The sequence below is a fragment of the Leptonychotes weddellii genome, chromosome 3, assembly GCF_054177405.1.
Source record: "Leptonychotes weddellii isolate Sample4059 chromosome 3, ASM5417740v2, whole genome shotgun sequence".
Classification (NCBI taxonomy): Eukaryota; Metazoa; Chordata; class Mammalia; order Carnivora; family Phocidae; genus Leptonychotes; species Leptonychotes weddellii.
Window position 1 is genome coordinate 163,480,895 of NC_138371.1, and position 13,177 is coordinate 163,494,071.

The 13,177-nt window shown below is 36.9% G+C and overlaps 1 protein-coding gene and 1 pseudogene across 5 annotated transcripts in view; one reads left to right on the forward strand and one right to left on the reverse strand.

Annotated features, from left to right (window-relative positions):
• The window catches only part of HS6ST3 (heparan sulfate 6-O-sulfotransferase 3), a 627,927-nt gene that overhangs the window by 543,646 nt on the left and 71,104 nt on the right, over positions 1–13,177 (forward strand). The gene's annotated exons all lie outside the window — the stretch shown is intronic.
• On the reverse strand, positions 1,138–1,227 carry LOC115943904 (U6 spliceosomal RNA; annotated as a pseudogene).

The window sequence follows — 13,177 nt, forward strand, 5'->3', positions numbered from 1 at the left end:
GCCCCACATCGGGCTCCCTGCTCAGCGGGAGGCCTGCTTCTCCCTCTCCCACTCCCCCTGCTTGTGTTCCCTCTCTTGCTGTGTCTCTCTGTCAAATAAATAAAATCTTTAAAAAAAATTTTTTTTTAAACTTTTATAACTCCTAATTATATTATGCAATCTTTCACTGTTGATTTTTCATAATCTAGCCACTAACAAATATGTGTATCTCTGCAATTAAGAGCACTTGGGTTATTAAGGATAGCATTTTATAGGTGCACAGTTCTGGGTAATGACAAGGATCCAAGGGTGTTTGAAGTAGATTGAGACTCAGGGCCATTGGAGATGCTATAATAAAAAAATAGTGATGCTAGCCTGTTGTGTGAATTCTTCACATACGGAAGTCTCTAAGGAACAGGGTAGATATTGGGAAGATATATTCAGGAGGTATTTGATTACAAGAGTTGGAAATTTTGACTAATGCAAAAAACAAAGTCATTATCTCATATAAATGGGAAGGCTTGAAGCGTATCTCACTTCACACAAGATGCAGGGCATTTTTCGTGATCCATCCCTCATCGTAGCTTGTCTCTTTCACTCTTATGTTTACTTCATCCTCTGCTGTTGTGAACAAGTATTCTCCATATGGCAAGAAAGATGGCCATGGGCCTCCCCAGGTTCCAACTGCTTTGTTTAGCAGAGTTTAAAGAGAACTTGTGTCTTACAAAGCCCACATACAACTTCCAGGACAAGATTTCTGTAACCCTGGTTGGATCTTGCATCCTCTCCTGGACCCATCACCAAGGATGGAGGAATGGGACCCCAACGCTTGTTTGAGTGGGCTTGGGTCAGGGCTGTGCACCCCTGCGATCCCAGGGTGTTATGAAAAGGCGATTCAATTGATACAGAGGAAAAACTTCTGATCCAAGCTAATTAATTAATCATGGCTAATCCTATGTGGGACTAATCAGTCTAACTCATGTACTTATATTTAGCTACCTGGAGCTAATCTAGTTTGCAAATGTCTCACATGCAGTCCTTATATACTCTTTTGTGTGCCTTCTTTTACATAAATGTTTTGCCTGGTCTCATTCATTATAGTGTCGATTTCCAAGCTTCATTAAGTGACTGTGTCCTTCCTATAGCCTGCCTTATAGTAGAAACTTAAAAATGTTTGCGAAATGTGCAGGGGCCATGCTAATCTTCTCTGTATAATTACGATTTTAGAATATGTGGTAGGAATATAAATTGGTACAGCCCCTGTGGAAAACAGTATGGAGAGTCCTCAAAATATTAAAAATAGGAATACCATATGATCCAATCATTCCACTATTGGGTATTTACCCAAAGGAAAAAAACCACTATTTCAAAAAGATATATGCGCCCCTATGCAGCAGTATTTACAATAGTCAAATATGGAAGCAACCTAAGTGTCCATCAAGAGGCAAATGGATAAGGAAGATGTGGTGTGTATAGACACATACATACATACATACATATGTATGAAACAGAATATTACACAGCCATAAAAACAGATGAGATCATGCCATTTGTGACAACATGCATGGACCTAGAGGGTATTATGCTAAGTGAAATATGTCAGATTGAGAAAGACAAATGCCATATGATTTCACTTGTAAGTAGAATATAAAAAAAAAAGTGAACAAACAAAAGGCAGGATCAGACCTATAAATACAGAGGACAAACTGATATTTGCCAGAGGGATGGGGGTGAGAGGTTGGACAAAATGGTTGAAGGGGAGTGGGAGATACAGGCTTCCAGTTATGGAATGAACAAGTCAAGGAACTAAAAGACACAGCAGAGGGAATATAGTCAATGATATTTTGGTAGTGATGTATGGGGACAGATGGCAGCCACACTTATGGTGAGCACAGCATAATGCATAAATTTGTTGAATCACTATGTTGTACACCTGAAACTAACATATCATGTGTGTCAACTGGACCCAAATTTTTTTAAAAAGTTTGTGAAATGAATAATAATCATGCTTTTTCTCTTTTGTGGAGCAACCAGTAGAGTTTGATTGGCACTAACTGTTCTGTCACAGTATGAGTTCTTGCCATTTTGTCTTCTTCTGTGTTGGCATTCGGTACTCTCCCTCAAATTCCTGGCCTCTCCCCCTCCCTGCCTCTCCTATTACCTCTTAGTTTAGGAAATAAATAGCCCAGACATTTAAATACTTTTAGCTCCACAGATCTTTGGAATTCCCTCCCACTGCCCACCTTCTCTCCCTATCTTAGTCTCTTACTGAGATAGAAAATTAATAGTTGATTCCACAGCTGCTTGGGGATTTATTCAAACTAGCATAAAATGAGTAACTGACAAGTGTTTGGTTTTTTCCTAATACCAACTGCATATATGCTCTGTGTTTGATACAAATAAATTAATTCTTTATTTTGCCTTAAATTGGTGATTTCAGTGGAATACTATGCAACTAATTAAATACTATTGTTGAAGATGATAAGAAGTCAAGATATTTTTTCACACGTTAAATGAAAATAAGCATAATATATAGTTTATTAAGTCTTGTCATATATATATAATGGTATATAATTACACACACACATATATATACACATATAAATGCATATGTATGTTAACTAATTCGCCAATACACTGCTAGATACTTTGTTAGCATTTTATTTAGGATACTTGCACTTAATTAATAAGTGAGATTAATTTTAGATCATATGTATATGTGTATGTGTGTGTGCATGAGAGCTCTCCTTGTCCAGTTTTGGAGTCAATATTACATAAGCATTGTAGAATGAATGTGAAATTTTCCATCTTTTCTAAACTCTGGAATAGTTTAAGTAAGATAGCTGTTTTGCATTGCCTTGGGTTTTTTGGTATTCATTTGTAAAATTATCTGGGTTGGTAGTCTCAAATTAGGTATAGAGGTTTGCCTAAGTATTAATTTTGTCTATGATCATTCATCCACTGAACTATTTTAAATCTTTGTTCAATTTTGGTAATTTATATTTTTATTTAAAATTGTCCCTTTCATGTATATTTTAAAATGTACTTGCATAAGGTTGTGCAGATTCCTCTCTTATAATTTTTTTAAAAGATTTTTATTTATTTATTTGAGAGAGAGAGAGACAGAGAGACAGAGAGCATGCATGGGGGTGAAGGGCAGAGGGAGAGGGAGAAGCAGACTCTCTGCTGAGCAGGGAGCCCAATGCGGGGCTCGATCCCAGGACCCTGGGATCATGACCTGAGCCGAAGGCAGACGCTTAACTGATTGAGCCACCCAGGCGCCCCTCTTTGCTTCTATAGTAATGCCACGTTTCTATTATTTGTATTTCCCTCTTTTTATCAGATTAGTCAGAATTCTGTATATTTCACACTTGTTTACTTAGCTCTCTTGTCTTTTAGTTTTCTACTTTTATCTTTCGTCTTCTCCATTCTCTTTAGCTTTATATCGCTACATTTATTATTTAACTCATAATATTCCTAAATATCATAATCCAGAGTATAAACTGATAAACTGATTTATCAATTACCCTAATCCACAGGCATAGGGATAAATCAAACTTAAAATTCTTGGCAGTCAGTATACTATTCTATAATGAAATCGAAGAAGATATTATTTTGTGTAAAAAATTTTTAGTAACTGCAAAATCTCCCACAAGTGTTTTGCCTATAATAAATGCCATGACTTTAACAGGAAGACAGTCGAAATAATCAGAAGTTCTCAATTCCTTCATTTACACATTTAAATTATCCTGGTACCATTAGAGAGACCTTATAGCAGTTACCACACATTTTAAGGCTGGCAGTTGGTAAAAAAAAAATAAAAGTCACAAAGTGATAGTTACATGGCCCAACTAAAATTACTATCCTTTGAAAGTTGCTGCTATACAATTCTACTTCACTCTGCACAAATCCCGAGGAAAACCAGCAATTATGAGAGATGCTGCATTTTCACTCCTGCAGCCTCCAGTGGCCTAGGACCAGTGGCCTTCACATCGGGTCCAGTCCTAGACCACCACTTCCTTACTGGGTGGCCTTGACAAGCCACAGCCTTGTCTGTCTGTCTTTAATCATGAAGTGAAGACAAAGGCATGGCCACGTACTTCATCCCAATAACTCATTCATGATATCATTACATCAACAGGAGTGTTATTGTTAATGAGATAATGCTTTTAAAATTCTTTGTATGTCTTTGACCAAGCAAAAATAAAAACAAAGAAGAAGCTATTTTTAAAAGAAGAAATGCTCCACTGGCCTTGGACTCAGATCTGAGTCTGACCCCTCTGCTTCCTGTCGAGAGGACGCAATTAACCATGAAGACATTCAAGGAAGCCTGGAAACTTTGCCTAACAGGGGAGGCCGGCCATGGCATAGTGTACGATGAAGTATCATCTGCGTCCTTTAAAATTTTGTCACCCTGAGTTGAAATGTAGGTGAAGATTTTAAAATATAAGAAAGAAACATGTCAATAGCATTTTCGTGTTAAAGAGAAAAGAGCTTAGTTTTTTTGTGTTTAGAAAAAATTAGAGGCTCACTGAAACACCTTCACACAACACAGAAAAATGTAAAATTAAACCCGCTTTTTCTCACACACAAAATGAAACATAATCTCGCTATGCCCTTTCCAGACATCTGTGATTATGTTGTCTGTATTTGAATTAAGGGAATCACACAACTGTTTTGTCCCTCATCATATGTTGTGAACATTATCTCAGATTTTTAAATAATCTTTAAAATAAAATGGGTATGGGTGACCTGCTGTTGTGGTTTGAACGGTGCCCCTCTTCCCAAAATATGTCCACTTGGAAGCTATGAGTAGGACTTTATTTGGAAAATGGTCTTTGCAGCCATAATTGAGTTACAGATGTTGAGATGACATCATTGTAGACTATGGGCCATGAATCCAGCTTTGTCATTATATGAGAATGGCAGAGGGAATTTAAAAACACAGACAAGAGGGCCAGTGAGAAGAGACAGAGAATGGAAACATGCAGCCACCAGAAGCTGAAAGAGGCAAGGGACAGAACAGGGCATTTAAGGAATCATAGCTAATGCAACGATTTTTTAAAATTTAAATTCAGTTAGCCAACAAATAGTACATCATTAGTTTCAGGTGTAAGGCAACGATTTTATTGAATATCGTGTTTAAAAGAACAAAAGCTGATTTCCAGGTTAGAGATACATATTGTATGTATATTGTATACTGTATCCTCCCTCTTTAAGAAGAGTATGTTCTATGCATCTGCATATAGTACCTATTATATATATATATATATATAACAAATATACACACATAATCTAAGGTGTGTATCTATATATAGAATTATTCTGAATTACAGAAATATAGCATCATTTGCATAACTTGCATATAGAAAAATTTTGAAGCAAATAAGTTAAAAACAATCATAAGCTGACCAATAAATTTAAGGGCAAGATTATTACCAGTACCGTTAAGCTACTTGAGTGGTCTTCCTGCTCCCACATAACCCCGAAATGTAGCTACTCTCTGACTTTTTAAAATCATTTCTTGTTTTTAAAAGTTCTAAAAAATGTATGTTCTCCTAAATACTGTATTGTTTTTCTTTTGAGTTTATATAATGGTATTATACTCAGTGTAGTCATTTTAGAGATGCTTTAATGAACATTTCTAAGAGTTATCCGCATGTTACCTTCATTTGTGTATGTATTTTTTCTGGATGGACTTTGGAGCTATTTGAAGCATTTTGCTAATAGTTGTTGTTTACAAGATGCTTGTGCATGTACCATTGTATATAAGGACTTGCAGATTCTCAGGGTGCGCCCATGTTTGGGGTACCCGGTAATGTCAAATTGCTTTCCAGTGGGTTGACAGCAATTAACCCTTCCTCGGGCAGTGTAGGGAACTTTCCTGTTGTTCCACATACTCTCCAAAACTTGATAGCGTAAGGCTCCTTTATTTTGCCAAACTAGTGAGTGTAAAATGGGATCCAGTTATGATCTTATTTTGCATTTCTCTGATTAATAACTGAGTTGAGCATTTTAAATCATTTATGTTCTCCACTATGTGAGATGTTTATTCACATCTTTTGCTCATTTTTCTACTGAATCATTTGTCTTTTTCATATTGACATTTAGGATTTCTGCACATATTTCAGATACCTTATCAATTATATATGTTGTAAATATCTTTTCCTCCTTTGTAGCTTATCTTTCACCATCTTTAGAATATCTCTTAATGATACAAGTTCTTAATGGAATGTTATTAAATTTTTCTGTTAATACCTTTGTTTTTTTGTTTGTGCCTTTTAAAAATGCTTTCCCACCCACAGTGGGACAAAGATATTTTCCTGTATTTTCTACTAAAAGCTTTAAAAGGTTTACTTTTTATACTTAAAACATGTAGAATTGATTTTTGTAAATGGGGTGAGAGGTAGTGTTCAAATTTCATTTCTTGGGGTGCCTGGGTGGCTCAGTAGTTTAAGCGTCTGCCTTCAGCTCAGGTCATGATCCCCGGGTCTCAGGGTCAAGTCCCGTGTCGGGCCCCCTGCTCAGGGGAGAGTCTGCTTATCCCTCTGCCCTTCACCCCACTTGTGCTCTCTCTCTCTCTCTCAAATAATAAAAATCTTAAAAAAATAAAAAAGCAAATTTCATTTCTTTCCTCATGTCACCAACCAGTTGTCCCAGAGCATCTTCTTAAAGAGGCATCTCTGTTCTTAGAGATTTGTGTTGCTATCTGTGTCATAAATCATCTATCTGGTCTCTCTATTCAGTTTCATTGGAGTTTGTTTTGTTTTATATATCTCTGTAATTATCCTACAGTGTTTTCATTGCTATTGCCTTCACCTGGTCTTGTGGGGCAAGTCTTTCCAACTATTTATCTTTTTCAGTAGTCTGGGTTGCCATTTTGCTTTTTAATGCACATTTAGAATCACCTAAGTAAGTTGCTTTAAAAAAGAATGGGGTATGGATCTTTAGATAAATTTGGAGAGAACTGTATCTTATAATAGTGAGTCTTCCTATCTCTGAACATGTTCTATCTCTTCGTTTAGTTAGGACTTCAGTGTCTTTCAATAAGGTTGTAAAATTGTTCCCATAATGGCCTACATCTTTAGTTAGATTTCTAGATGCTATATATTTCTATTGTTATTTTAAATGATATCTTTTTTTAAAAAATACATTTTCTCAATCGTCACTAATGGCATATAGGTTAAATATATTGATCTTATTTCTAGACAGACTGCTAACTTAATATCTCTAATTATTTTGGGTTTTTTGTGTGGATAATTATATCATCTGTGATGACACTTTTGTTTTTCCCATTCCAATTCTTATATTTTAAAATTTGGTTTCCATGTATTACTACATAAACAAGAACCTTGAATACAACTTGCATAGAAGCAGACAGTGTCCATACTTCTCTTGCTCTTGATTTTAAAGTGATTGCTTCTAACATTTTACTGTTAGGAATGTTTTTGATCTAGATTTTTGGAGCTACTCTTTTTTTTTTTTTTTTTTGGAACTACTTTTAATTAGGTTCAGGGAGTTCCCTTTTATTTCTAGCTTACCAGTGATATTTATCATGAGTAACTCAATTTTATCACAGATTTTTCTTCATCTTTTAAGAGAATATATGACTTTTTCTTTCTTTTTTTTTAACTTATTAATGTGGTGAATTGTATTGAAAGACTTCTATCAAAACCACCTTTGCAATTTGGGGAATTTTTAAGTGATGAATGGTATTAAATATTGTCATTGTTTTTTTCATCTATTGAGATGATCATATACTATTTCTTCTTCATTTAAAGAAGATAGTGAATTATATTGATTCATTTTCAAATGGTAAACAAATCTTCCATTCCCTGATAAACCATATTTGCTCATGATATATTATCTTTTTTTATATATCAGGGATTCACTATCACTTATATGTGAAGTCTAAAACACACAGAACAGCAACAACAAAAACAAACCCGTAGAAAAAGATGAGATTGGGGGTTACCAAAGGTTGGGGGATGGAGGAAGGTGGTCAAAAGTTACAAACTTCACCTTGTAAGATAACTAAGGGCTAGGAGATGGAATGCATGATGACTGTAGTTAACACTGACAAAGAGCTAAGAGGAAGGTTGTTAAGACGGTAGATCCTAAGAGTTCTCACCCCAAGGAAAAACAATTTTTTTGTTTCTTTTTTATCATATCTGTATGAGAGGCTGGGTGCTAAATAACTAAAATGATAGTGGTGATCATTTCACAATATGTGTGAGTCAAGCTATTTTGCTGTACACCTTGAACTTATACAGTGATGAATGTCAATTGTATCTCAATAAAACTGGAAGAAAATGAAGTCTGTATATATGTAGTGCATATATATGTAAACTAATGAGATTGAAGTCACATTCCTTGCAATTTCAATGCATAGATAGTTAGGTATATGCCGTCAAATGAGAGTGGAGGAGGTGTTAAAATTGTTCTAAATATTGACAGTGGTGAGGACGCAAATTCTAAACTTTCACATTGGATTTGCTCAACACAGAGAGGGAGGGTGGTGTTTGCCCACATGCCCATCTCTCTCCTAGGTGATGTCTGTGGATTTCCAGCTGGAGCCTTACTCTCTCTGCTTCAGGTTGTCCTTGCCACGCTGTGAATAAAACTAACAAAAGATTATTCACTGGCTCAGCGGCCTCACCCAAGACTGCTTCCTTTTGGGAGAATAAGGTATATTTATTTGAAGGCCAACCTGTGCTTTAAAAACTCAAATCACTGACTCTAAATAATTAACGCTTACTAAATCTGTCCTGTGAGAACTGAACATTTTAAGAGGCTCTGCAAAGCTGACAGGTTGTGTCTTTCTTACATTTCCTTATTCCTTCTGTCGTTCTTTCTCCTCTTCCGTGGATCTCCTCCACCCGTGGCTTGTAGTCCGCCATCTTTCCATTTCCGTCCTTTACATTTCAGAAACAATAAAGTAAAAAAACCAAAACGAACAAACAAAAAGAACCACACCACACAGACACTGGTACTGATGTTTTCTCTCCATTGGGTCTTTGTCCCAGTGACAGTTTAGCTCTTTTTGAGACAAATGACTCACGTGTATGAGACTCTTTGGAATTGAAGTGAGTGTGGGTACAAGGCATGAGCAAGGAACACGGAGAAAAAAATGTGGCCTACTAAAAAGTTTCTCAAGCCAGTTAATTTTACAAAGACTAGTTTTAAATTTGACATAAGCGTATATAGAAAATGAGGCCGCATGGTCTAGCGGTTGAGAGACCCAGACCAGCTGTTTTCATTCCCCAGCTTCACCGTGAGGAACGCCAGGGCTGGGACAAGATTCTTCATCTCCTTTGGCATCAGCTTCCTCCTGTATAAGTTGGACATAAGAACAGTACCTACCTCCTAACATTGTTGAGTAAAAGCCTTAACATTTGTAAAGTGCTAAGAATAGCATTGGATATATAGCAAGCACTGTATAGTTTCCTAAATAGATGAAACTAAAAGAGTGAATGGGGAAAAAAAATTGGATAGGAAAGTAACACACAGGTCATATTACAATAATGTGCTTTTGAAAGATAACTACTCTAAAGTAACCTTGAAGTTAGAAAATAAGCACATTTTCTGGCATGCAGAAAAATAGTAGAAGTGAAAGAAATTACAATAACTTGCAATTATACCTCCAGAATCATAATCATTTGAACTTTAATTAAGAAGAGTTCAGGTTATTCTTAATTCAACGTTTACTCACATTTACTTCTTCAGATTCTGCGGACTTCCTCACACAGTCCTGCTCCTTCTTTAAATATTGTAAAGCTTTTTCTCTTGAGTACACGAACAACACTAATTTTAGCTCCAATTGTTATATTTTCAGAGAAGCTAAAAAAAGCATTAAGCCTGAGTGTTTTCAAAGGATGATTCTATAACAAGACATGAGGCTATGGTTAGAAAGTGATTGGTCTTATTAACTGGGGAGAGAAGTATGGCCTGATAGAAAAGGAAAAAGGGAACAAGCGACGATGATATCTTACACTTTCATCTTACGCTTCCCCAAGCACCTGAAACCAAGTCTCATTACCATTTCTTCAAGCCGACGAAGCAAGTGAGATAGCCAGTTATGTGTGCTTCCCAAGGTCGTATTCCAACTTGCTAACATAGCGATAAAAATCCAATATACTTGATTAGTGTCCACTGCCCACTCAACCTCCCAGCATCGATTCTGAGCGTGATGTGCAAGGGAGATGGGCAGGATGATCTCGGTCTTTCCAACCTCGCCATCTTACTCAGTGGCTTCCCTTTTGTTCAGCCTTGATTGCATCTCAACAAGCTTTCCTTCACACCATGTCCGTTCAGACAGAATTCTCTCTGGTTGAGGGGTCAGAATGACGAGTGTGTTCCCTGGCTGGTCTCGGGGGCCACTTTGGTTCTTTGTCACCCTTTGTGCACCTCGTGGGGCAGAATTTAAGTCCTCACAAATGTTTCTGTGTGTTTTAGGTCTTTGTTTCATTGATCGCCTTCCCTGGGAATGCCTGTCATGTTCGCAGATGGTTTCAGAAGGTCTTGAGGATTTCGTTAATTTTTTTTCCCATTTTTTTTATTATGTTCAGTTAGCCAGCATATAGTATATCGGATTTCGTTAGTTTTGAATGAGTTTTGTCCTTTTTTAATTCGAGTTTTAACCCCTTGGCCAGGACTTTAAACCCAGTTGAAGAGAAAGATCTAGAAAGGGCCTCCGACCTGTCTCCGACAGGTAGCCACTAGCCATATGAGCCTACTGAAATTGAAGTTGGAACTTAAAGTAACCAAAATTTAAAATTCATCTCTCAGTTGCACTAGCCATATTTCAAACACACAGTAGCCAACGCATTATCTTTCTCAGCTTCCGCCTCAATCTATTCATCTCTAGAGTGGAAAGGCTGCATTAGGTGACTCTAAGAACCCTCCTGCACTAGCATTTAGTAATGTTTCCAGTAGATGACTGTAAGATCCCTCTGGCACTAACATTCTGTGATTTTTTTTTTTTCCGGCATTTTTCTTGGGCTTGGCAGTAGTGCCTTGGGTTCCGTGAGCAGTGGCTCGCTTGCTCGCTCTCTTCATCCAGCAAAGTGTACCTTTCTTCTATTCACCTTGTATGTTGGAACCAAAGGCTTGACAAAGAATATGGTAATGTATTCAATAAAGGCTTTGTGTACTAAATATAGCCTCCGAGTTTTAAAAAGCTTTTTTTTTTCTTTTATGAGTGTAGGCAGCTGTTTCACCATGAAACAGGTCTCAGATAGAGAGGAAGACACATTCTATTTTGAGATAAAAGCTTCATCTGAGATGCAGAAATGACACTGTAATAAATGCTATTATAGTTAATGAAATCAGGGTAGCAACTGATTTTTGTTTGATTTGTATGAGGCAAATTCTTCCAAATTTCCAGGTACACATTCTGAGCATAAGCCAGCAGTAGATCCTATTGTCAATCAGTCAGAACTACAAGTTGGTCTCTGTTCCTTTCCTTTTTTTTTTGGAGCCCAGAGGTTATAAGAAAAATATATGTTAAAATCACAGAGACTAGAATTTTCCTTTCTCTTCCTGCTACCTACATGAAAGGGCAGCAATTAATTATCCAATGGGAAACATTTATGAGCCTCAGTTTACAAACGAAAATCATATAACACAAAAGTTCTGTTTATATCCCTTTGAAAAGTAAATGTGACAATATGGTGTTAATCTAAATCTTTAAAAGGGGAATTTTAAAACCTCGAAGACGGCAAATTTCCAGAGTGCTGATTATATGTGTTAATTGTCTTTTGCTTGTTATTTCAGTCCCTTAACTAGGAAGATTCTTAGCATATGTCTATTGCCCCACTACTTTCTTCAGGCGGAAACTCCCTTGGGTGGAGTTGCCTGACAAAATCATTAAGTAGAAGTTTTATGAGCCTAGGTGGGATAACATTTGGAGATGACTGATTACACGATTGCAGCTAATTGTTTGTGGGACTTGGAAAGTCTCTAACATCTTTAAGGGGAATCCTTCCACTTGTAATCCATCAAAAGAATTGCAGCTTTCTCTAAGGATAAGCTTCCTTTGGGGTGTCACTGAGAAATACTTCCAAGGCAACCTTGCACCAGCTTTGGTCTTTTTTTTTTTTTCTGATGAAAATAATCACCCCTTTGTCACCAAAATACAATTTATGACCACAAGGCCCTCCCCTGCTAGGATGTTTGCCCTTCGACAAGATTATTTGAGACCTCTTCCAGTTGCATGCCAGAAATTATGTGCTAACTTTGTCTTGTTAGATCCCTACTGATACAGATACTTAGCACACAGGTATAACTCACTCCAGCAGTAGTTTGCTTTTTTAAAAATTAATTGTTATGAATAACATACATACATTTATTTGTTTGTTTATTTATTTATTTTTATGATGGTAAGGACGCTTAACAAGAGATACCCTCTTAACAAATGTTTAAGCGTTCAATACAATATTGCTAATTACAGGCACAGTGTGGTACAACTTTTGAGCTGAGGCGATCCACGAATGAAGTGCCTTAGGCATTTGTAACTTTAGTGTATTTTTATGCAGAGTATAATTATTCCCCTATTTTTTTTACCATCTATTCGTCAAAGGGTTCGAGTGACTTCCCTGAGTTATAGTTAATAAATAACCGTTAACTGTGAGATTACAGTGATGGTCGCGTTCCTGGCATCCTCAGCCCGACTTCAAAGTCCTATCCATGCTCTTCTCATTTCACATCTGCTACAGCTCCTTGCTAGTTATGTACCAAGTATCCAACAAATATTTTCAACAATTCATTCAACAAACAATCCCCACAGACTCCTCTATGTGGAGCACTGTGACTAACACTGCACCCCACCCTAAGGCTTAAGAAAATGAAGATCATCTGTGTCTCAGTCTATTTGACCAAAGCTCTGTCTGCTCGTTCTCATTACCGTTACTCTGGGAAAATGTGTGATATTGAGCAGTTATGAAACAATGGCTTACCTGGGGGGTGGGGTGGGAGTTGTAAAAACACAAACTGTTAAGAAGATGTGGTGTATATATACAATGGAATATTATGCAGCCATCAAAAGGAATGAATTCTTGCCATTTGCAATGACGTGGATGGAACTGGAGGGTATTATGCTAAGCGAAATAAGTCAATCAGAGAAAGACATGTGTCATATGATCTCACTGACATGAGGAATTCTTAATCTCAGGAAACAAACTGAGGGTTGCTGGAGTGG